The following is a 328-nucleotide window of genomic DNA, read 5'->3' on the forward strand; positions in this document are numbered from 1 at the left end:
ATACTGCTTAAGCTGAATTCATGCAATACTGCCTGTGTCTTTAAAAGGGTGCGTACAGGGCAGCTTAGAAGTGGGCGGGAATCAAGTAATATTTATAACGCCTGGAGCTTGAGGCTCACCTTCAACTAATGTTGCATTAAATGCATGCCTCAACACTGCGGAGACTGCGGTAGCACCACAATCGGTGTGCTGAGAGATACGACGAGGAGAGAACCGTGAAAGCTGAATTAGACAATGAAAAAAAAACTGCAAATTGTCCAGATAAGATTTATGAAACTAGTTAGTTGTTTTGGTTTGAAACTAAATTCTGGTTTAGTCCTCTGGCTCA

The sequence above is a fragment of the Monopterus albus genome, unplaced genomic scaffold (assembly GCF_001952655.1).
Source record: "Monopterus albus unplaced genomic scaffold, M_albus_1.0 scaffold568.1, whole genome shotgun sequence".
NCBI classification, from domain to species: Eukaryota; Metazoa; Chordata; class Actinopteri; order Synbranchiformes; family Synbranchidae; genus Monopterus; species Monopterus albus.